Source organism: Castor canadensis, chromosome 16 (assembly GCF_047511655.1).
Source record: "Castor canadensis chromosome 16, mCasCan1.hap1v2, whole genome shotgun sequence".
Taxonomy (NCBI): Eukaryota; Metazoa; Chordata; class Mammalia; order Rodentia; family Castoridae; genus Castor; species Castor canadensis.
Window position 1 is genome coordinate 65,876,008 of NC_133401.1, and position 24,271 is coordinate 65,900,278.

At 44.2% G+C, this 24,271-nt stretch overlaps 2 long non-coding RNA genes and 1 pseudogene across 6 annotated transcripts in view; 1 reads left to right on the top strand and 2 right to left on the bottom strand.

Moving 5' to 3' along the window:
• Positions 1-2,796, top strand: part of LOC141417954 (uncharacterized) — a 125,656-nt gene extending 122,860 nt beyond the window's left edge. For all 3 annotated transcript variants that reach the window (XR_012442544.1, XR_012442546.1, XR_012442545.1), the window contains exon 6: positions 2,674-2,796. This is a non-coding gene — a long non-coding RNA (uncharacterized lncRNA). The remainder of the gene's footprint in view (positions 1-2,673) is intronic.
• A 456-nt stretch (positions 2,797-3,252) lies between these two features.
• LOC141417955 (uncharacterized) lies at positions 3,253-24,270 on the bottom strand. Of its 3 annotated transcripts, none has more exons than XR_012442549.1 (4): positions 15,375-24,270; positions 14,923-15,129; positions 3,653-6,579; positions 3,253-3,384 (listed from the first exon to the last, which is right to left on the bottom strand). It is a non-coding gene; the product is annotated as an uncharacterized lncRNA (long non-coding RNA). The 3 variants fall into 3 exon arrangements; XR_012442548.1 differs by having other exon boundaries at positions 3,653-3,817; positions 6,449-6,579; positions 14,923-24,270; XR_012442547.1 differs by having other exon boundaries at positions 14,923-24,270.
• On the bottom strand, positions 8,628-10,776 carry LOC141418181 (V-type proton ATPase subunit G 1 pseudogene; annotated as a pseudogene).
• Position 24,271: the final 1 nt, after the last annotated feature.

The following is a 24,271-nucleotide window of genomic DNA, read 5'->3' on the forward strand; positions in this document are numbered from 1 at the left end:
GTCTGCTTACATTACTGCCACATCACTAGTGAATGGGAAATTTTCAGCTCTATATGATCCATGGGTCCACTATGGGATAAGTGGTCTGTGTTGGCAGAAACATTGCTATGAGAACCTTATGTGCATACTGTGCAATCATCACCATCTCCACAACTCTTTTTCTAAACTTTTCTCAGTGGTCAGGCCCAAATCCAAGGCCTGATGCATGCTGGGAAGAACTCTACCACTAATCTAGGCCTGTAGCCAAGTAAAACTGAAACTGTATACCCATAAGACAACGAATCCCCATTCTCCTCTCCCTACCTCTGTGGCAAACAACATTCCTTTTTTTTTCTTTCATTATTTTTATTTTGCAGTGCCAGGAATGAATCCCAGGGCCAGCACATGCTCACCTAATGCTCTACCACCGTGCCACATCCTCAGCCACCACCACCATTTCTCCTGCCTTTGGGATGTTGACTGTTATAAGTACCTCAGAAAAGTGTGAGGCAGGAGGATAGGGAAGTGTAGGTTCAGAAAGGGAAAAATGTGTTCTAATCCAAGTTCTGCCTTAGGACATGCCCCTAGTCTTGGCTAGTTCATTCCCCCCTCATAAAGCATCTGGTTGGGAATGTCCATTGAACCCTTTTGTGGTCAATACACAAAAATCAGTAGCATTTCTGTGTGCAAACAATGAATGAGCTGAGAAAGAAATAAGGAAAACACTACCATTCGTGCTAGCTTCAAAAATTTTTTAATTTATTTAGAGACAGGGACTCAGTTTCACAAGTGCTGGGAATACAATTAGGTCCTACCAAACCTGGCTATACAGTATAATTTTAAGCCAGGTGCTGTTGGCTTATGCTGGCAACCCTCTCCACCTGGAAGGCTGAAATTGGGGGGGTGGGAGGGAATGGTGGTTTGAGGCCAGCCTGGGCAAGTAGTTTTGGAGACTCCTATCTCCAAAATAACCTGAGCAAAATGGGCTGGAGGTGTGGCTCAAGTGGTAGAGTGCCTACTTTGCAAGAGTAAACACTCTGAGTTCATACCCCAGTCCCATCAAAAAGATGATGGATGGATGGATGGTTAGATAGACAGATAGATGACAGAGAGATAGATAGATGACAGATAGTGTTAAGTAATTGTTTATGGAGGAACCCTAAGGCAAATGTTCCTGGGGCCAAGGAAAGCCATATGTGTTAGATCCCAGTAGTGTGGCTGGTGGGCAGCCTATGAACAATTCTATATAGACGGGAGTTAAAGCAGAGGCTGTTTTTATTCACTTTCCAAGGGAGGAAAGAGCCAGACACCATTGGCCTCATGAGGTAATTTGAGTGTGTTTTTAAGAGTTTTTTAAGGAGGGGGTTATAGGAATGCAGGTTAGGGGGTGGACCAGGCAGTTGTTTGTCCCTTTCGCAGATGGTGAGGTATGCATCCCTGATTACATTGGCACATTGGCAGGGTTTGGCATGGTCCAGAGACATGTTTTCAAAGTTTTTGAGTACTGTCATTTCTCAGACGAGAACAGGAAAGGGTCTGAAAAGGATAAGCCAGGTTAGGTGGCAATCTACACAGAATCAAGTCTAGATGCAAAAGGGAGTTATTTAGGCTCATTTTTGGACTTTTACATTTTCCTCCCTCAGACATGGAAGAGAAGATTCTTTGGAAGATTACAAGGGGGTGACACCTCACTCTAGGGTTGTTGAGGAGGGGAGGTCCATCTTCTATAACTGCTTCATGCTGAGACAAGGTACAGGCTGTCCCTGTCCCTGAGGAGTTAAGGGGTCACTTTGGGGGATGAGTTGAAACTGAATAGCCAAGTAGGGCATTGGGGTCTTAGGACTATGCAAGATTTTTATGAATAAAGTTATGTGGTGCTGAAGAAAAGATAACACAAAGCAGAGAAGGCATGGACCAAAAATGAGCAAAGAAAGGTGGTGAGCATTTAAAAGTAGACTAGACATTGAGCTTCCAGGAAACCAATCCATGTCCAAATTTTTGTATTTTTATTGACTATTCCAAATGTGTTTGTTTAATTGGTTAATGCTAATAGGCATCATACCTGATTCATTTACATAGAAACAGCATTCTCTTTTTGTGAAACCCCTCAGAATGCTTTCCATTGTGAATTTCCAGTCATTATGAATTCCATGGAAATTGAGAACCTGAGTTGAGGATTTATCCCCTTTCTCTCTCACCAGGGCATGCTCCTCATTTCTTTCCTTTCCAGTGAGAAAAGGATATGGAAGAAAGATGCAGGAAGAAAACTGTGTTGTGGAAAATAATTTTTTTGGAGGGGGGCAGTACTAGGGTTTAAATTAGGGGTCTCATGCTCTCTAGGCCAGAGCTCTACCACTTGAGCCACACTCTCAACAATCAAATTTGGATTTTTTAGTTAGTTAATTGGTAGGATCATAGAGCTTATTTTGATATTGTGCATCATAAATTATGTGTGTTGCAGGTATCATTCTGTATGTATCATGTGTACATTGCAGAAACACTTCTATCTTTCAAAAGCAAATTCCATTTTATTATAAGATACTTTTGAAAAAGAAATTTATAAACAATCATCTGTGCTTACCTCCAGAAATATGGAGGAAAGGATAGATGAGCAGGGAAGGGGGAACAGTCCCACAAAAAAGTCTCTAAGGTTTCCCCCACGGGTGTTGGAAGGGGTTTCTCTTCTCCAAACAGCTACAGGCAACCTTTCAGCTCACCTACTCTACTCTGCAAGTGATGCTTTGGAAGACCATCTTGGTGTCAGATGCTACTTGACTGGAATCCTGTGGGGAAGGATGGAAAGACAGTTTGAACACCTCTTCCTGAACTGTGCAGAGACCTTCGTGCGGTGTGCTGGCCAGGTAGCAGTGTGAAATCCCTCCCTGGGTCCTTCCTGCAGCTGGTTGAGTCTACATCAGATCAAAACCCCACACCTTGGCGTCAGGATCCATGGAGCACAGGGGTCCTCTGGCTCACCGTTGTAATTGTGTCTTTCTGCTTTGCACGGCTGTCTTTGGAGTCACTTTGTTATGGAACCAAAGATGTGACTTTTCCTCCAGCATACAACAATATACACTGAGTATAGAGACCACAATCTCCTTAACACCCCTTCTTGCTCTGGTCACTGGTAGAGACTGTAGTCACATGGTGGGGTTGCCCACTGGTAAGGGTGTATTCATCTGAGAACATACCCTCAGAGGACATGCCACTCTACCCAAGAGACAATCTCCCCAGGAGACAGGGAGCCATAGGACCAGGCTGGGGACTGTGCTGGGGATGGTCGTCCTCCTCAGCAGGATGCAGAGGGGAATGTTAGGCAGGCTGGCTCTTCTTCTGACCCTCTGTCCTGACTTCTTGTCATTGGTGGAACAGGTGAAGGTGTGAAGGGCAGGTGCACTGGCTTCCCTTAGTGGGGAGGGAAGAACAAAGGTGGAAGGGACATGAGTACAGCATAACGGGATGCTCAGGAGAATTAATGTGGATGGTGCAGCTAAACCCCTGGCATGGCTCTGTCTCAGCATCAGGAAGGTTGCCATTACTCACTGAATTTCCTGATTAATAAAAACTCATCAATCTCACGTGATTTGTAACCCAGGTCACACATGGCTGCCAGGATTGTAGGGTTCAAGTGTTTAGGCAAGTGTGTCAATAGGACTCAGTGACCTTTCCTCACCTTGGCTGAGGCACAGGCTCCCCACGATGTTCTCCAGGGCAGTCTTCTCATTAGGCTTGAGGGTGAGTAATTGAATGATGATGCCTTGCAGTTCCACAGAGAGGTAAGATGGTATGCCATACCTTGGGTGCAGGACCTGCTGCTGCAGCTGCAAAAATGTCTTCCCTTTAAATGGGAAGGTATCTGTGACCATGTAGTCCAGGGGGACACCCAGGCCATTGTATTTGTGGTACAGGATGACTGTGGTGGCAAGGAATGCAAAAATAGCACACTTATCAGAATCTGACACTAGGGAGGGGAGCAGGGGGGAGAAATGACCCAAACAAGGTATTCACAAGTGAATAAATGAATTTAAAAAAAAAAAAAGAATCTGACACTAAAGCCAAAGTCACTCATCTTGATGTATCCTTGGGCATGCAGCAGGATGTTAGATTTCACGTGTGTGTGTGTATGATGTCTTTTTTGTGGCAGTATTAGATGGCACACACAATCTGCTTGTATACTCCATGGGTCTCATTCTCATGCAGGCAGTTAGTCTATTGGATATACTGCAGGAGCTCCTCCTTACTGTGGTGTTCCATCACAGTATAGACATGATCCACTGTTTCCATCACCTGGAACAGTTTAATCACATTTGGGTGGTACAGTGTCTGCTGCTGATCACATTTGGGTGGTGCAGAGACTGCTGAGAGAGGGGGTGACTTTCATGATCCTAAAACAAGGGGCATAAACTGCCTAGCTAACTCTCTTGGGAACTGATAAAAAGCATTTTCATGGCCTGGGGACATGGCTAAAGTGGCAGAATGCTTGCCAGTCAAGCTCAAAACCCTGCATTCCCTAGAAGTGCAAGAAAGAAAACAGTATTTCATTTCTCATAGCTGCTTCAGATGTGGACAGGCCTCTTTGTTTCTATATGGATTCAGCCTGACATGTTGCAGCCATCTTGAGTGATAACCAACCACCATGGTGGCCCCAAAGAAAAACCTGCCAGATTTTCCTCAACAGTTTTCCCAGCAGAGTGTAATTACATAAAACCATTACAGCAGTGTGTGCAGCTTTTGAACTAGACCTTGGTGCCTGGATGTGCCTGACTCTTTGATACTAGCTTAGAATTCTTCAGATACATTCTGGCTTGGATAAAGTCACTTTGTCCTAATATTTCTCCTCTGACCTAACTTGTGGAGATCCATTTGGTCTTTCTGCTGCCCCAAATCACACTTCCATCACTAAGTCCCCAAGAAATTGTACTCTGTCCCATTCTGTATGTGTCTGTTTCTCTTTCTTCAGTCTCAATGGTGCCTTTGGGTTGGTTCTCAATACTGGGGCTGAACCCTGTTCAGTTTCATTTAAAAAATTTTATTATGAGTTTTTCCTTTAGAAACATTAAACATACATGTATGGATGCATATGTAAAGTATAGGACATGATGACATGAGTAGAGGGCTGACTAGTAATGTAGCTCAGTGGTAGAGCCCTTGACTAGCTTGTAGGAAGTCCTGGGTTCAATCCCCAGTGTAAGGGGTCCTTAAGAATTGGATTCCTGAAGGAAATTCCATGCAGGGAGTGAAAACAGCCACCACAAGAACCCTGGCACCAAAAGAAAGACTGTCTCCCAGTTCCAGTAACTGGGACCTAAGCTAAATCAGCACATGTGTACTTCCTGGCATTTGTTTCATGTTTTTTGTAAGTGACACTTTCCTGTATATAGTGACTCTTTTTTGTAAGTTGTGACCTTTTCAGTAAGGTTGTGACCTTGCTATGGGCAAGGCAGACATGACTGAGAAGTTCTCAGTCTCTGCTTTTGACCTGATCTGTAAATAAATTCATTTTCTGCTCTTACATATATTATATCATTCTCTCTTAATGTAGGTGGGTGTTCAAACCCAGAGCCAGGCCTTATGGCTGGGGAAGGGGAAAACCCTGGTTACAGAATTTGGAAAGCCTTACAGAGATGGAATTGAGGCAGGAGATTTAGGAAAAGTTCTGAAACCAGGTCATGGGGTATATGTGGCCTCCTCGAAGCTAGCCTTATGGAAGAACAGGTGATCCATCTCCACCCAGAATGACCCCAAAATACCTCTTTTGAAACAGCATCTTCATCTGGACCCAACCTAGCATAGGCACAAGGACCCCTAATTATAGCCATGTAATTCACATGTATGGTCAACATGTTGACCACTCAAATCTCCTCCCTTTTCCCATCCAAACCAAGGGGTGCTACAGGTGCTGCTCTTAATACACGTCACACACAGCCTGATCCTCTCCCCTTTCTTGGGGAGTGTACCCTCTTGCTCTCAATAAAACACTATTACTGTTTTACTATCTGTATGTCACCATCCAGTTCATTGCTTGGATGCCCAGTACCTGAGATCTTCTCTACCAGGATCTTCTGATACCACCCACCAGTAACATTTTTGATGAATCAGCCAGGAGGTAAGCCCCTACACAAAATCCCACCTCTGCTCCCCACTTTCACTGAGCCGGTTTACTTTCACTTCCACTTTCCTTATTTATCTTGGTCACCTGGTACATGTCTATCACTTTATACCACCAAGTACACCTGATCCAGGCTGGATGCCTGAAGCAGAGGCCTCTGTTCAGTGGTCAGACTGGTGGACACTGGATATTGCCATCGGAGGCAGCCAAAAAAATTAGCATGTTGATGCCTATCCAGAGCCAAAGACATCTGGCCATAGTTTTAGGGGGAAATTGGGGTCATTCCCTGGTCCTCTCTACCATGACTCTCAGGACCATCAGTGGATGCCCCAAGGGCTCTTCGATTCCCAGTCTCCTCACCTCCTAAGAGTTGTGTTTCTTCTCTCTCTTCTCCTTTATTCTTTCTTCAGATCAAAATGGGGAGAAGTATCCCAACAGACTCTCCACTTGGCTGTATCCTTATACATCAAGATCATTTCGATCCTGGTAATCTGAAAAAGAAACACATTGTCTCCTACTGTAATGTAGCCTGACCCAATACCAACTGGGGAGTCAGGAAAAGTGGCTCAAGAATGGGAGCTGAAATTATAATCCCATTTTACACTGAGATTTATTTTATAAGTGAAAAGGCATATGGTGAGAACTACCATATGTCCAAGCTTTTATGGCCTTGTATTTAGACCCTTCCATTTGTAGGGAGACCTCTAGACCCCAAGGAGGAAACCAAAAAATGAGGATGTGGACATCCTTGATCCCCTGCTACAGGGAGCGACGCCTGGCTCCCGGGGGACACTTCTCTCCTTACTATAATCCTCCCTGTGCACCCCAACCTCTGATGAGCCCCCCACACTCATGAGACCCTATATACTCGAAGTGAAACACTTTCCTTGGAGGCTTCCCAAGCCTTGTTCCCGCTGGGAGAGATGGAGGGGCTGGAGGGGCCGGTTTGGGTATAAGTGCCTTTTCCTGTAGCTGATATCCAACAGTGCAAAGAAAAATGTGGGAGATATTCTGAGGACCCTGATAAATTTGCAGAAGGGTTTCACACCCTACCCTTGTCTTTCCGTCTGTCCTGGAGAAACATCAGTTCCTTTTGGCCAGCTGTTGCAGCCTCACAGAAAAAGAAAGAATACTTATTGCTGATTGTAGGGAGGCAGATGTGACCCTTGGGATTGTCAGCCGTGGGCTGATACTGTCCCTGAAAATGAGCCTAACTGTGACTACCAACGCTCTGGGGATGGGGGCAGAGGTGAAGGAAAGCTAACATGGTTGAGGCAACCCTCAGGGGCATGAAATCAGGAATGATAAACCCATTAATTATGATGAGGTTAGAGGAATTACTCAGGTAGAAGTCCTGTGTCATCTTAGGACAGGCTGCAGGAAGCCTTTAGAAAATATACCAGTGTGAATCCCTGCTCCAGAAAGGGGCCACTCCTCCTAGCCACCATTTTATTACTCAGTCCACCAAGACTTCAGGTAAGCTTCAGAAGGTACAACCCCAGACTAATAAAATCCATTTGGTAGACACTGATTTCTGGTGTATAATAATTGTGAACTGCAAAAGGAGAGGAAGAGAGAGTAAGGAAAGGGAGCAGGACAAAGTTATGGCTGCCATGTCTCATGATTGGGGATGCCCTCCCTTGCAAGGCATCCTCACATGAGTGAGGTGGCAATCCCAAAAGTCAACCTATTATAAATGCAAGAATCCATGGATTTCCCGGTGCCACCCCCCCACCCCCCAGCCCTTGTCAAAACTGCTCTGAAAGAAGAATTTTGGCACTGGAGGGTTGACTGTCCCCACTCCCAGAAAAGGACCCAGGCAGTTAAGACTGGCTGCATTGGCAGAAGCAGAGCACAACTGAGGGTGCCAGAAGTGCCCTCAGCATCCCCCGCCTAAGATCAGCACATGGGTAAGTAAATTCACTTCCTATTGGATATGGGACAATTTACTCTGTTTTTCCTACCTATGTAGGAAAGCCTTCCTCCCTGATGATGTAATGAAGGTTGATGGGAAAAAATAGGGTTAGAAATTCCACCCCCTCTTGCCTTGTTATATTGAGATCCAAGTCTTCATGTACAGATTTCTTGGAATTATTTTTTCTGCAGTTCTGGGGTTTGAAGTCAGGGCCTCATGCTTTCTAGGCAGGTGCTCTACCACTTGAGACACTCTACCAGCATGCATAGATTTCTTAGAGTCCCTGGATGTCATGGTTTACTCTTGGGACAGGATATAATAGGAAAACTGAGCATGGTGCTGCTAATGGGACTAGAGAAACAGATGATGCCTGTAGAACCCATAAAAAAGGCCTCACTGAGGCCCTGTTCCTAAGAATTCCCAATTTGGAAAAACCTTGTATGGTATTCTGCCATCAAAAGGGGAAATGCTGTAGGGTACTAACTCAGAACCTAGGGATGGAACCTTGTCCAGTTGCCTATCATTCTTTTTTTTACTCATTTATTCATATGTGCATACATTGTTTGGGCCATGTCTCCCCGCCCCCACCCCCCCTCCCTCATTCTAAGAGGTTGGAAGGAGTGGCCCTGAGTTTGCCAGGATGTCTGAGGGCAATAGTTGCCATTACCTTCCTACTACAGGAGGCCACTACTCTGGGTCAGTAGCTAGAAGTTCTTACCTTACCACCCATCAGGTAAGGGCCATCTTGGAACTAAAAAGTCACTTGGGGATGTCCAGAGAGAGATTAACTAACTAAATACAAGCCAACCTTCTAGAGTTCCCAGAAGTGAAGATAAACATCCTAAATCCTGCATCTTTGCTGCCCTGTGAGCTAATGACTGAGCATACTTGTAAGCATGTGATCATACAAACTTATGCAAAGAAACCAGACCTATCAGATAAGCCACTTCTTGAAACCGAGGATGAATGGTTTACTGATGGAATTAGTTTTCTGCTAAATGAGAAGAGAAAGGCAGGGTATGCAGTGGTGAGCCAAGAGAAATCATTGAACCTCAGCCCTTGCCAGCTGGCTGGTTCTTCAGCCCAAAAAGTAAAACTGATAGCCTTCACTACAGCCTTAACTGTGGGGAAAGAAAAACAGACTTAACATCTGTACTGCTTCAAAATATGCCTTCCTGAATGTTCCTCAATATATTAAAGGCTATATATGACAAACCCATACCACCATTATACTAAATGGAGAACAACTGAAACCATTTCTGAAGTCAGAACGAGATAGGATGCCCTCTTTCCCCACTCTTACTCAACAGTTTTGGAATTCTGACTATATAGGCACAGGCAACAACTTCCTAAATAGAATTCTAATGGCTTAGCAACTGAGAGAAAACTAAATGAATTAAAAAGTTTCGCAGAGCAAAAGAAACAGTCACTAGACTCAAGAAATCCGGGAAATAATCCCATTTGCAATAACCTGAAAAACCCTAATAAAGTACCTTGGAATCAGTTAACGAAGGAAACCAAAGACCTTGTCAATGGAAACTATAAACTACTGAAGAGAGAAATCGAAGAAGACATCAGAAGATGGAAAGCTCTTCCATGTTCATGGATTGACAAAATCAACCTTGTGAAAATGGCTATACTCCAAAAGCAATCTACATGTTCAATGCAATCCCTATCAAAATTCCAATGACATTCTTCAGAGTAGAAAAATTGATCCTAAAATTCATATGGAATTGTTGATTCCATTGTTAATTCCCTTGCTGTTTGTACTATAATGGAAAAAATGAATGTTTTCCAATCTCTAGACTCCAAGTTGTTTCCCTAGTAAACTCCTGCTGTTTGTGTATGCTGAGTCTCATTCTTTTGTTTCCTTGTCCCTTGTGAACGCTACTGAGTTTGAGGCCTCTTGTGAGTTTTCAAGGGTTCTTTAGTATTTATATATTTCTAGGAGTCAATACTGGGGTTTGAACTAGCGTCTTGCACTTGCCAGCCAGGGACCCTAGCACTTGAGCCATGCCCCCAGCACTATTTGCTGTAGTTATTTTGAATAGTCTTGCATTAGTTGTGGGCAGTACTGGGGTTTGAACTCAGTGCTTTGGGCTTGTTAAGCGGGTGCTCTCCTACTTGAGCCTCAACTCCAGGGGTCTTGCATTTTTGCCCATGCTGTCCCCTGGGTCCTCCTATTTATGCTACCTTCTTAGCTGGGATGAGAGGCACAAGCCTTGTGCCCACCATTTTTTTTTTTTTGGATACAGAAATAATTTAATGCCTTTAAGAAGAACCGAACGGGAGCTTTGGTAATAGTCCATATTCCATAAGGGTGTCTAGTGCGCCAACCCACAGAACAAGTGCTTCTCTCTTGTCCTATCCATCTATGCACTAGTTTTTGTGGATTTCTGGCTGGATGTCACACACAAAGGCCAAGAGGTGACCCATGACTTTATCCTTATTCTGCCAGAAGTAGTTCTGGAGGACAGTCATCTTCTCCTGGGTTGCCATCTCCACCTTAGTGCTGCAACTGCCAGAGGATCCCAGGACCACAACTTCCCTGGCCTTACCTCTTTCTCCCCCTGCAGGCAGTACCAGTCAGTTTCAGCCTGTCTTCTTTAGCCTGCTTCAGACTCTGGCTCTTTCACTTGTGGCCCTCACACACCTTCTCAGCTGCCCACTTCTCAGCCTGCAGCAGCTGCTGGATCCCTTCCCACTGACTGGATGTGGCTCCAGAGACCCGGGGACAGGTAAGAGGTCTGAGGCAGTGCAGTGGCCACTCAGGTCAGCTGCCATGCCCAGCATTTCATTGGTTGAAATGGGATCTCACTGACTTTTGCCTAGGCTGTCCTCAAACTGCAAACCTCTCCTATATCCACCTCCTGAGTAGCTAGGATTACAAGTGTGAGCCACTGTGCCAGTACTGTGTTTAAAAATCTAATGCTATAAAAATTTTAATTCAATACTTCCAAGTTAGCTTCAGCCATATAACCAACTGGCCTCAGCTTGTTTCAGTTTGTCATAACTATAAGACGGATTTAACTGGCTGAATGTAGATGTGATAATTTTACATTACCATATTGCTTTGTCTTATGCTAAGTTTCAAATACAGCAATACTGAATTTTTGTTTTCTTTGAAAAACAAAAATTACTAATGGTAAAACAATTGACTTATAATATTTACTACACTGTCTACAGTCTTCAAGTTCATGGATAACATAAAAGTAACTGTTAAAAAGTGAAGTAAGGCTGGGCATGGTGGTGAGTGCTATAATCCCAGCACTCAAAGGCTGAGGCAAGAAAATCACAGTAACAGGCCACCCTGAGCTACATATCAAGTTCCAGGGTAGCCTACGCTATGAGATCATGTCCCAGAAAATCAAAAAAAGAAACAGAAATGCGATAAATATTTCATCTGAGCCATTGGTAAGTAAGTTTAAATACTAAAACATTTGCTAAGTATGAGTTCAAGTCCTGTTGGTCTTGGGTTTTTTACTTGGTGCTGGGGATTAAAATTCATGGCCTCACATTTCCCAGGCAAATGCTCTACCACTTCTGCAGGAACAAGACACAATGAAATGCACTGAAAACTTTGGAACAACATGGGGTAGGGAGAAAGGGTAAGGAAGAGTAATAGAGGGGGTTAGGCTGATCAAAGTACAATATATTTACAGGTAAAATACCAAGGCAAAACTCCATTGAGACTGAGTGCCGGTGGCCCACGCCTGTAATCCTACCAAGTCAGGAGGCAGAGATCAGGAGGATCTCCATTCAAGGCCAGTCTGGGGAAATAGTTTGTGAGACGCTATCTCGAAAACATGCACCACAAAACATGGGCTGGTGGAGTGGCTCAAGGTGTAGGCCACTGAGTTCAAACCCCAGTACCACACACACACACACAAACTCCATTGAACAATGGACACTTAAACAATGAAGGACAGGAATGTAAAACAGATCGTGTTAAGGGGAGGGCATGAGTGGGAGGGGGAAGGTTAAATGAAGAGGGTGGAGGAGGGAGAATATGGTTGATGTATTTTCTATACATGAATAAATATGGAACGTTAAAACCTGTCAGAGTCATTTCAAGTAGAGGAGGGAGAGGAGGAAGAACAATGGAGGGGATGAACTAAAGTGATATGCATGTATCGACATGTCACAACAGAACCCCTGTGCAACTATTAGATACTAATAAAAACATTTATAAAGCAGAGTCAGGTGTGGTGATGCACACCTGTAATTTCATGGTACTACAAACCAGAAAGAAGAAAGGAAAGAAAATAGAAGGCTTAGAAGTCCATGTAAGCCCCTCCCCAGGTGTCCTCACCCTCTGAGGTAACACTGCACTGAGTTTTTTATGATTCCTGTGCTATTCATATTTACATGTGTGTCTACGCGTCCACATCTGCTGGTATTGATGATGCTTAGTTTTGCTTGTGGTGGAACTTTATAGGAAGGTATTTTGGGGTTTTTCTCTGATTTGTCTTTTTTGGCACTCAACATTGTGTTGGGAAGACTCATTTCTGTTCACGCCAGTAGTTCATGAGCACTGCACATGGCAGGTTATTGCATATGCAATTTACTAATCACTGTCCCAGTGGGGTTTTGGCTGTTTCCAGGAGTTTTGGTTTTCTTTTTCCTAAATTACAAAGTAACTTTGGGGTTCCTTAACCCTGTCTCTTGAGCATATGTCTAGGGTATACACTGAGAAGCAGAGCACTGAAAGGAAGAGAATAAACTAGGTCATCATTTGTCCCAGCAGTTGAGGAATTTACACTCCAGTGAACAATGCTGAGACCCAGTTGAATCACAGGACGATGATTTTTTATTTTCACGTTGGAGACAGAACCCAGGGCCTTCTCATGCTAAGTTCACGCTCTGCTACTGAGTACATCCCTAGTCCTAATTTGACTTTCTTTCCTGAGAAAGGTTTTGTCATGCAGAATAGACTGGCCTTGACCTCTCCATCCTCCTGCCTCTGCTTCCTGAGTGCTGGTATTACAGGCTTGCACCACCACACTGAGCCTTGCTCGTTTTAAATTTGTGTTTACCTCATAAGGATGAACTAGCTTTTAGTTATGCTTTTTTGTTTTGTTTTGGGAGAGGATCTTGCTATGAAACTGGCCTCAAATTCCTGATCTTTCTGCCTCAGCCTGCCAAGTGCTGGAATTACAGATGTACACCACCAGACCCTATTATAATTATGCCTTTAATTTGCATTTTTAATGATTATGAAGTTAACAATGAATTTTTCAGTTTATTGGACTATTTCCTCTTCTGGGAAATAAACTGTTCATATTAATAGGGATGAGTTTTGTTGTTTAGAAGCAAGTATATTCTAGACTCTGTTCTTCACTAGTTATGTGTGTGGAACATAACTCCGTTCTCAGTTTGTAGCCTTTTTCCTTGCACTGTGGTTGTGTGTTTACCTCAACAATGTTTATTCTACAGAATTTCTAGCATGTGAGTAGGTTGACTAAGATTATATAGACTCCAGAATAGCACCACCCATCATCCACTTCACTACAACAAAACCCATGACTCATTCTGACCCTTCCACCATGCCCTCACCTATTCTTTCCTCCCATGCTTGGTTTTCTTTTTTTTGCAGTCCTGGGACTTGAACTCAGGGCCTATACCTTGAGCCATGAGCCAGCCTTTTTTGCGATGGGTTTTTTGAGGAAGGATCTTGCACACTATTTGCCCAGGCTGGGTTTGATCCATGAGTCTCCTGATCTGTGCCTCCTGAGTAGCTAGGATTACGGGTGTGAGCCCCCGGTGCCTGGCGGTTTTCTTTAACTTTTTGATACAAAGTCTTCCTATGTTGCTCAGTCTGCCCTCCAACTCCTGGGCTCAAGCCATCTTTCTGCTTCAGCTTTGTCTCCCAAGTCACTAGAACTATACATGCCCAGCTCTCATGGTTTTTTTTAAACTGTAAACATCATGTTTTTATATGTAAATATTTGAAAGGATATGCCTCCTGTCTGGATGCCTTCCTTACCTTTCATGGGCACAAACACCCCATGCCAGCTGCCCAACCTCCAAAAGGCCCTCCTGTCCCTCTGCGGCTCCAGCGCTGGTGCTGGAGAGCCAGACCATGGGAGCCTTCATACCCTGCCCCTCCCCACTGTGGGCCTCATGGTTCTCACCTCCACCCTCCAATGTGGTGACCTTACCTTACTTCTTCACACCTAACTTTTCAGGACAGATGCTTCTTCATTTATGATAGGGCTGTCTTATTAAATCCAATGGAAAGTGAAAATATGTGAGTCAAAAATGCATTTAAACACCACAGCCTACCTTACACATGATCAAAACACATTTGCCTACAGTTGGGGAATTACTAACAGAGAATAAAATACTGACTTTTTTGGAAGTTACTGGGATTTGAACTCAGGGCCTCACACTTGCTAGGCATGCGCTTTACCACTTGAGCCACTCAATTACTCCTTTTGTCGTGTGTTGGGTATTTGTTAGATAGGGTCTTGCTTTTTGCCTGGGCTGGCCTCAAACTTGGATCCTCCTGATCTCTGACTTCTGAGTACCTAGGTTTGCAGGCGTTAGCCACTGGTACTAGGCAAAAGTGGTGACTTTTTGTGTAATTTACTGTAGATAAGATGGGATGTGAAAATACAAAACAATTTCCAGTTAAGTGCTAGCAACACAGCATACTGGAGAGTATGAGATGCTGCTCCCTGGATCATGGTGCTGACTAGGAGCTGTGGCTCACTGTGGCTGCACAGCATTAGAGAGATCTATGCCATATCCACATACCAGGAAAAGACCCAAATCCAAAATGCCAAGTGAGGTTTCTGCTGAATGTGTGTTGCTTTGGCTCCATTTTAAACCTGGAAAATCACCGACCGAATAGTGTAAGTTAGGAAATGTTTGTATTGAATTATTCTCTGAGGCCTGGAATGGATGGGCAAACCACCTGCTACAAGTGATGTTTCCCAGTTCTGGAATACATAGGAGGCTTCTTCACTCACAGGTCTGGCCCCTCAGTCAGATGGCTAGGACACCTGGGCGCTGGCTAGACATCTCTCTTCCTCTTGACACAGCCAGTTTAAACTTCCTTACAGTGTGATGGTCTCAGGTCCAAACTCCTGGGCTTCCACATGTCAGCTCAGACCATTCACCTCTATTATGGCAAATAAAGAGATGGTAATGTATATTAATGGCAGAGAAAGATGTATTACTCAGCCTGGGTAGTACCGTGGAAATGGAATTTATTACTCAGCCAGGGATGTATTGTAGCAATAAGCAAAGTAAGCACTCATCCCATTGTTAGCCATCTTTGGGGTACAGACATGCGTTTTGGCTTTAAATAGCTACAGAGTTAGGGCAGGGTTTGAAAGGTATGCACAGTTAAACAATCGCACTTACAGGTGGTGGCCTGGTTGGACGTTGTCTCAGTCCTTGCTCTTACAGGGTCCTGGAGAAGTTGTTACTGCCGCCAACACTTGAGGGGAGCAATCTGGCACCCAAGAAGTGCTTACTCCTGCTCCACAGTGCAGCCTCATTGTTATGGGTATCTGTTCTCATTTGGAAAGGTGGTCTGTGCTGCAAGGCTCCGCTGTCATTAGGGTTAGTTTCAGTCCCTTCTCACAAAGATGCTACTGACCCTTCCCATCCTTCCTTGATCCCAAGCTGACTGCACCTTGCCAAGGTAAAACCCTTTTGAACAATGAACATACACTTAAACACTGAAGGATAGGCATGCAAAACAGGTGATGTTAGGGAGAGGGCACTAGTGGAAGGAGGAAGGGCAAATGAAGAGGATAAAGAAGGGTGAATATGGTCCATGAATTTCCTATATGTGCATGAAGATGGAACACCGAAACAGGGTGAATTCAGTTTATGAACCCGGGAGGTGGAAGAGGGAGAATAATGGTGAGGATGAATCTAACAGAGTACAAAGTACTCATATGTGGAAATGTCACCACAAAATCCCCTGTATCACTTTACAAACTAATAAAATAGTTAAATCAAGACATATATATGTGCAGGCCAGATTTCAAGTAGCAAGACTGCCCAAACGTCATGGTCTTTTTGCATTGTTTTTTTGGTTTTTGGTTTTTTTTTTTTTTTCTGAACGTTACCTTTACAAATGGCAGGATGGACAAAAGTTTTATTGACCATTTTTGTATGTGGAAGGTTTAGATGTCATGCATTTGAATTAAAGAGAGCATGAGCTGGTCATTTCACATGTACACATTCAGACTTTCCATTTTGAAAATGTTTGGATAATGGTTAGATAAAATTGAGACACGCACCTCTACTTATTTCCAATTGCACACATATGAGACCAACCAGAGCAAACAGTCCAGAAAACCCCATCTCCAAATTAAGCAGAGCAAAATAAGCTGGAGGTTTGTCTCAAGCAGTAGAGAGCCTGCTTTGCAAGCTCAAAACTCTGAGCTTAAACCCCAGTCCCACCAAAAAAAATTTAAAAAAGAGAAAAAGACTTTTACATAAACAGATACTTAAATGAACTCTGTTTCAGTTAAAGTTTAGCTTCCTAAGTAGTCAAGTTTCACAAGATCAACAGGAAACACATGTGATTATCTTGAGACAACACAAAACCTTTCTTTAAGCCAGTTTCTTGCAATCGTTACTAAGAATAGATCAATATTGAAATAGCCTTGTCATTACAGACTTAGAGAATCAGGTTTTAGTTTTACATCAGTATGCTAGATTTGAACCTCAGAAAATTCTTTTAAATTATAGCCAACTTAATCACACATATATACCTTTGATAAGCTTTCTTTTGTACACAGTTTGACAACCTACTTGTGTATACTTAACTTTCCACCCTTCCTGTTTTCTTGACTTAGCCCTCTGTTTTTGTTTTGGAACAATTCTTCAGGACAAAAGTTACTTTACAAAATTCTTTTTCATCCAAAAGCATTGCGATATGTCTGGTATTTTTTTTCCTATTTGCTGATTTCTGTCTCTTTTTTGTAATTTGAAGTATGAAATAATTTTTATAAATTTTTTCACTGACACAAAGTTGTTTCTTTTCCCCATCAAATAAAACACTCTTAGTAGTCTTACATTTCAATAAAACCCAGGAACAGAGGCAATATGAAACTTCTTCTCGATACAATAGCAATTTACAAATATGCATTTGTTAATAGATCTAATTACAGATGAGAGTTGATTGCAAATAAATAAATACAGTTAGGTAGATAAATAAAAACAAGCTATTAGAACTGATAGGCAGCAGGTTCAGCAAGATTACAGAACACAATATCAATATAGAAAAATCAGGTGGATTTCTATACACTAGCTTAGTAGTCCAAAAATAACTAAGACAGGGAAAGGGCATATTCACATAGGGACACTTACAGTACACACCAATAATACAGTTTTAGAAATTTAAGTCAATCTCAATGAAAGACTAAAACTACAAACATTTTTTGAAAGAAATTAAGCTCTAAATAATGGAACCTTCTTCCATGTTCATGAACCATTAATGCTGTTAAGATGGCAATGCTCATCCTGTGATGGATTCAATGTAATCTTCCTCAAAATCCCATCTAACTTATTTGCAGGATTTGGAAAGCCAATTTTGAGATTCATATAGAAATTCAAGGAACCCAGAAAAGTCACCATCTTTAGTGAGAAGTACAAAGATAGAAGACTCACACTTACTGATTTCCAAACTAAGTTCAATACATTAAGGGAAATCGCTCAAGGCCCAACCAAAAATCTAGCCCTCTTTCATTCCAGGATCAGAGGGGACATGCACAAGCACACCACCCTAGACCCTGAGACACTGGAGGGTCTATCAGTTCTTCCCACGTTTTATCAGGTAATCCCCACCAGACAGACAAACTCCAAAATCTTTAACAAAGTCTCCCAAACTCACTTCTCAACCTAAGTAAAAATGGCTTCAAGGCCTTCAGATCTTCAACGAAGGAGGTATCAAGGGCTGAAAAGAGGTGACAGGCTGATTGTCTGTGGCAACTGCCAACTCCCTTTCACTACAGTGAGCCCTTAGGCTCTGTACACTAGGTCTAGCCTTAGTTGAGCTAATCCCAGGCAACCACAGGTTCTACCATAGTTCAACTTAGCCTGCTACAATAATGGCCAGCCTGGACATTTCAGTTCCAACTGCCAAAATCCACGTCCCCCACCAGACTCATGTCCATGCTTCAAACAGGAGTGCCACTGGAAATGGGACTGACTGCCTTTCCTTTTGCACAAGGAGAGGTCATTTGAAGCCCAGGACTCCCATGAACATCCTATTCTTTGTGATTGGCAGAGGCCTCTGACCTAGTTCCTGGACTATGAGGCATCAACAGATGGGGGAAACCTGTGGCTCAACTGACATGGTCCAGGGGCTCAACAGGCTCCTGTGTTCTCTATCTCCAATTCCCACAAAGCCCTGAATGTGGCAGGAAATAAAATTACTTTTCTGATAGAGATGGAGGCTTCCTCGTCTGTCCTAGTTACTGTTCCAGGACTCACATTTCAATCCCTGATCCTCCTCCCGGAAACAGATGGACAGCCCCAACAGGGTTGCTTACTTGTTGCTTGTTTGCTCACTGGAGACCACTGTCTTCACTCATTATTCCCTGGCACTGCCTATATTCCCCTGTCCTGCTCTTGATAGACATGTCTAATTCTAGCTAGGACCAGCTTTGTGTCTATAACACATGTAGCACTGGGTCCACCTTTTTTTTGGTAATGGGCATTGAACTCAGTGTCTTGGACTTGCTATGCAATGCTCTACCATTTAAGCTACAACCCCAGTAAGCAGTGTCCACTCTTGACTGGCATTTCTGGCCCTATAACCACAAGTCACCCTAACCTTTGACCCTTTGTAACATCACTAAATTCCCACTGAGGTCTGGGACACTAGGCTCCCTGGACGTCTGTTTCCTTGACTCTAGTCAAATATTTCTGACAGACTTCAACTTCTCCCTCAGGGGCCCCTCAAATCTTCTAAATCCAGAGGCCCAAAGAGGACTCTGGCTAAATTTTTATCAGCTGGACTAAAACCCCCTTGCAATTTCCCCTGCAACAGCCCCATTCTGGCAATAAAAAAAACCAAAACAAAACAAAATAAAAAAAATCCGCAACTGTTGGCTCTTAAAGGATGGTACAAGATCTCAGGTCACCAGTGAGGCTGTTCTCCCCCTACCCCAATTGTCCCTAACCCACATACACTACTAAGTCAAATCCCACAGGATCCGTGGTTACAGTCCTAAATTTAAAAAAAGCCTTCTTTTGCATCCCTGTACACCAAGATTCCCCATTCTTGTTTCTCTCTCTTCTCTCTCTCCCTGTTTCTTTCTCTGTCATAAACTCTTACAGCATGTAGATGATCTGCTCCTGTGTAGCCCCCCTCAAACATACCACACAACCTAATTTACCACATAACAAGGGATATAGGGTCACCCCTTCCAAGGGCCAAATATCAGTTTCACAAGTCACTAACCTGGGTCTCACCTCTACCTCACACTTTAGGGCCTCCAGATAATCTGGGATTTATCATACCCCCATCAAAAAGAGGACCTTTTATGCTTTCTGGGTCTGGCTGGATACTTCCATCTGTCAATTCCTAATTTTGACCTCCTTGCCAAGCCCCTATGCAGGGCATCACAGGTTCCCTTGAAGAAACCCTAGATTCCTCTAAGACAGTTACAGCTCCATTCACCAAACTCAAGGAGGCTGTACTGAGGGTTCTGCACTTGGACTCCCAGACCACTCCTGACCCTACAACTGAGGAGGAGGTTATACCGCCTACCCAGCCCTGTCCAGATCTCATAGAATCCCTTCCTCCTACATGTGACCACCTCTCCCCAACTCCCCTACTTGACACTCCCTCCTGGTTCATAAATGGTAGTTTCTTTAAAGAACCCCAACCAGCAGCAGGATATGCCACTGTAGACCCCATGTTACAAAAACCGCTAGGAGCTATGGCTCTTCCCCCACACAGCACATCTCCATGGGCAGAACTGACTCCCCTCTCTATGGGATTAATTTTAGATAAAGACTAAGCAATCGATGTATACACAGATTCAAAATGTGCCTATCACATGGTATATTCCCAGGCCCTCATTTGGAAAGATGAGGGCACTGCCATCATAAATGGCCCAGAGATCCACCAATTTCTAGAGGCTCTCAAAGAGCCTAGGCGAGTAGCCATTGTTCATTGCAAGTGCCATCAGAGACCACACATTTCATCTCCCTCAACAACTCTCAGGCAGATGCCTAGTCAAGGCTGCCACCCAGGAAGATTCATCACCTGACACCCCTTACCCCAATACTCTTCTCACCTTCCCCAACTTTGACCCCCCTATACAAGGGCTGGACACATCACTCTCACCCGGGCTCTGGAATACCCTGTCCATTCACATCTCCATAATCTCTTTCATTCAGGGTACAAGGCCTCACTAAATCTGTTATAAGCTCAACTAACTTCCACCACTGTTAGATCACTCACTCAGTCTTGCCTTATCTGTTCCCAGGTGTCCCCCCAGGCAAGTGTTAGGCCCCACCCTTCCCCACATACCAGGCACAAGGTAGTGCACCAGGACTGCTCTATGGCTAGCCTTCTGTCCTTCACCACATACCCCACACTTCTACCTCGCTTCCCATGGAGGACATCTGGCCCACTGTCCACCTTTCCTGAAAACAACGTAGACAATATGCTTGCTGAAAGCTTCACTTTGTAAACCTTCCTCTGACCTTCCAGCTCAGTCTCCAGCCATAAAGCCAGGGGATTAAGTCTGTATCTCTAATACCTCAATACCACTAAAACCAAAATGGCAAGGGCCTCATCAGGTGATTTTGACTATGCCCACCATGGCCCAGGTTAATGGGCAACCACATTGGATTGACCAAACTCCACTAAAGGTACAACCGGGTCAGAACTCGAAAAAAGGTGGGGGCTCCCATCATACCAACAATCGCTCCCCACTTAAATATTCCTCTCTCCCCACAGGACCCACTTCACTCCACCTTACCAGGATTGCTGACATCCTGACTCATCCATGCCTCTAACTCTAGCCCATTTTGCGTCCTTTCTATACTATCTTGCAGAGAGCTATGCTGCTATCCTTATCCCACCCCACACGTGCCCCTCAGGCCTCCTCTTCCTCCAATAACTATGGCACTAGGGAACGTTCCAGGACTTTTCTCCAACCCAGATTTCCTCCTTCACCTTGTGTTCCCACCACTTAGAGACACTCAGTGACCTCACCCAATTCTGCCTTACTCCAAATCAGGGTTTTACCCAACAATTCGATACCAACCTCTCACAGGGGCTGTGCTGTCTGCTCTTTCCCAGTATGGGAAATGGAAACACTGGTGCCAGACCAAAACATTCTCCTTGGGGCGGGGGATTGGCGGACTGGATCAAGGGGCAGTGGGCCTGCCTAGCAAGCATGAGATCCTGAGTTCAAACCCCAGTACTGCCAAAAAAAAAAAAAAAAACAAAGATAAATGCTGTTTCTATGTCACCCAGTCTGCGTTCATTCACAATGCTCCTAAAAATCCCAGGAAAGTGCTTCTGACCTCCCATAACATGCGACAGTCAACTGGGGACAGTGGTCTGCCTGAGTTAAGTGGATGCCACAGATGGCCCCCCTATTGGAAACTGTTATTTTTTCCTCATTCTGCTGACAGTGGAACTCGTGTCTTTAAATTCTTTTCTCACTTTGCTTTCCAAAGGCTCTGTGCTTTGGGCCACAATACTACCCAAAAACAGTTCAACTCAATCCTGTTCCTCCAGACGGCCTGCTACAGATACCTAAAACAAAAAGTCCCTGCCAATACCCTCTACGTTTCAGAGACCTCAACTCCCTAACCTAGCAAGAAGCAGTTAGCAGACTATTGTGGTCCCTTCTCCCAAACTATATATAGTACAAGGCAGGGATGTAGGGATGTTAAAGTGAGCATAAGGGCAGCCTTGCTGCGACCAGATGCCATTTCATACGCCGTGTGGATGGCTAACTGAAGCACCTCACCTAGCCCCAAAGAGTGACAGACATCTGCCCTTAGCCACTGTCACCAGGAACAAGGGATGGTTAAACACACAAGTGATCTAATCACGACTTAAATTCCTTAGCTGCCTAGCCAAAGAATTTTCCTGCTAGCCATCTTCCTGGTACTTTTCCAACAAACCCCTTTATCTATCCCCAGTCCCCAAGTGGCTGTGGACTCTAACTTCTGCTGGAGACAGTCCTCCACATATTCTTTCCCAAATAAGGCCTGTGCTGACACTGAGTGGTCTCTACACCTGTCTCTCCCTGTGTTTCTCAGTTAATGAGCAATTTGATGGACTGTGAATGGATCCATGGTCTGGTGACTTGTGGGCAGACATCAAAGAGTTCATATGATCACATGTCTTTTCTTGGAGGGCATGCATAGGGATGTGATTAAACATATTAACTTCTATAAATTAAGGGAAACCACTCAAGACACCATCAAAAGCATTTCCCTGTTTCGTTCCAGGGTAGGAGGGCCATGCACAAATACTCCATCCTAAGGACTGAGATACTAGAGGATCTAGCAATTCTTGTTATACATCTCATCAGGCAATTCTCACCAGACATTAGACAAAAACTCCAAAATCTGTGAAAGGGCCCCTCAAACTTCCTTCTCAACCTAACTAAAAATGGCATTCAAGCCCTTCAAAAGGAGGCATTCACAGATGAAAAGTGGTGACATGCTGATTGTATGGCCATGGCCACTGCTAACTGCATTTCACTGCAGGGTGGCCTCAGGCTGTGGACACTAGCCCCAGCCTTACTTGACCTAATCCCAGGATACCACAGGTTCCCCCATGGTCCTCATTCACCTACTATAATTGTGGCCAGCCTGGACATTTCAGTTTCAATGGCCAAAATCCATGTCTCCCACCTGACTCATGTCCATGCTTCAAACAGGAGTGCCACTCAAAGTGGGACTGCCCTTCCCTTGCCCTCAGGAGAGGTCATTTGAAGCCCAGGATCCTCATGAACAGCTTATGTGGGGTGACTGGCAGATGCATGGTGACTTGGACTATGAGGAATAAACACCTAGGGGAGACCCACAGCTCGACTGATGGGGCCGAGGGGTTATACAGGCTCCTGTGTTCTCCATCTCCATGGAGTACTCCCATTTAACCCTGAATGTGGCAGGAAATAAAATTACTTTTCTGATGGAGGTGGGGGATCCATATTCTTCCCTAGTTACCATCCCTGGACCTCCTTATCAGTCCCCAATCCTCCTCACAGGAATAGATGGACAGGCCCAATAATGTTCCTTACTCCCCTGCTTGTCAGCTCACTAGAGACCTCTGTCTTTACTCACTCTTTCCTGGTACTGCCTAATGCCCCTGTCTTATTCAAGCTAGGATGAGCCTTAGTGTCCAGAACACAGGTAACACTAGGTTCAGTCTTTTTGTTTGTTTCAGTACTGGTCTTTGTACTCAGTGTCTTGCACTTGGTATACAGGCGCTCTATCATTTGAGCTACAGCCTCAGTTGACAGTGTCTACTCTTGACTGGCACTTTTGGCCCCACAAGCACAACTCACCATTGATCCTTTCTAACTTCACCAAATTCCTACTGAGGTCTGGAACCCTAAGCTCTGTGGACATTCCTTTCTCCTACTCAAGTCTGAAAGACTTCAGCTTTTTCACCAGTTGACCCAATATCCCTTCAAACCAGAGGCCCAAAGAGGACTCTAGCTCCTCATTCCTAAATTTTGATTGGCTGACTTAAAACTTCTTGGAAATTTCCCCTGCAATACTCCCTACTGGCAGTTAAAAACCAGATGGCTCTTATAGGATGGAACCAGATCTCAGGGCCATCAGCAAGGGAGTTTTCCCTCTCCCCGCCATTGTTCCTTACACATGTAGCCTAGTAACTCAAATCCCCACACAGCTTCCTAGTGTATAGTCCTAGAATCAAACGATGCCTCCTTTTGCATCCCTGTGCAATTCCTTTCGTCTTTGAGTGGAGAGATGACCCCAATACTCAGATTGTCCAGCAGTTAACCTAGACAGTCCTGCCCCACTGCCCTCCCCCATCTCTCCTTTTGCAATATATCAGTACAGCTCTAACAAAAAACCTGGAATTCAATAGCCAGGAGTCTGAGGCTCACACCTGTAATCCTAGCTATTCAGGAGGCAGAGATCAGGAGGATCCTAGTTCAAAGCCAGCCCAAGCAAAAAAGTTCATGAAATCCTATCTCGAAAAACCCTTCACAAAAATAGGGCTAAAGGAGAGGCTCAAGGTGAAGACCCTGAGTTCAAGGCCCAGTACCACCAAAAAAAGAAAGAAA